The sequence below is a fragment of the Cupressus sempervirens genome, chromosome 2, assembly GCF_028749045.1.
Source record: "Cupressus sempervirens isolate cs-2001-9-10 chromosome 2, ASM2874904v1, whole genome shotgun sequence".
Lineage (NCBI taxonomy): Eukaryota > Viridiplantae > Streptophyta > Pinopsida > Cupressales > Cupressaceae > Cupressus > Cupressus sempervirens.
Genome location: NC_143119.1, coordinates 554,534,052 through 554,534,911, shown reverse-complemented (window position 1 = coordinate 554,534,911; position 860 = coordinate 554,534,052).

Sequence of the window (860 nt, the reverse complement as noted above, 5' to 3'; positions counted from 1 at the left end):
TGTCACCATTGACTTTTTGCTCGAATCATGTCACCCAGGGCACCTCGATGCTACGTGACCCGAGCCCTGTGCGCAATCCAAAACTGGGCAACATTTTTTTTTGAACTCCCAAAATTTCATTCTTTTTGCCTTATGGGGCCTATCATGATCTCTTTTTATAAAGAAAATTCTCAAATCGGATCGTTTCAGCTACCCTACCTCGAATCTGGCTAGCCAGGCGTAACACCTTGAGTCTCTAAGTTCGTTCATCAATTCGCTCAGCCAGGTTGGCCCACCAAGTGCTCTCACCAAGTTGACCCTTAAAGTTTGGTCATCAAGTCACACGGCCAGGTCGGCCCACCAAGTACTCTCACAAAGTCGACTCTTTAGGTTCGTTCATTAATTCACCCCACCAGCTCAACCCACCAAGTTCTCTCACCAGGTTGACTCTTTAAGTTCGTTCATCAAGTCACCCCGCCAATTCGACCCACCAAGTACTCTCACAAAGTCGACTCTCTAAGTTCGTTCATCAAGTCACCCTGCCAGGTCAGCCCACCAAGTACTCTCACCAAGTCACCCTGCTAGTTCCACCCACCAAGTCGACTCTTTAAATTCATTCATCAAGTCATGTGACCGGGTCAGCTCACCGAGTACTCTCACCAAGTCGACTCTTTAAGTTTGTTCATCAAGTCACCCGGCTAGGTCAGCCCACCAAGTACTCTCACCAAGTTGACTCTCTAAGTTTGTTCATCAAGTCACCCCACCAGGTCGGCCCACCAAGTCGAATCTTTAAGTTCATTCATCGAGTCACTCCACCAAGTACTCTAACCAAGTTGATTCTTCAATTGCGTTTATTAAGTCACCTGACCAAGTACTCTCAC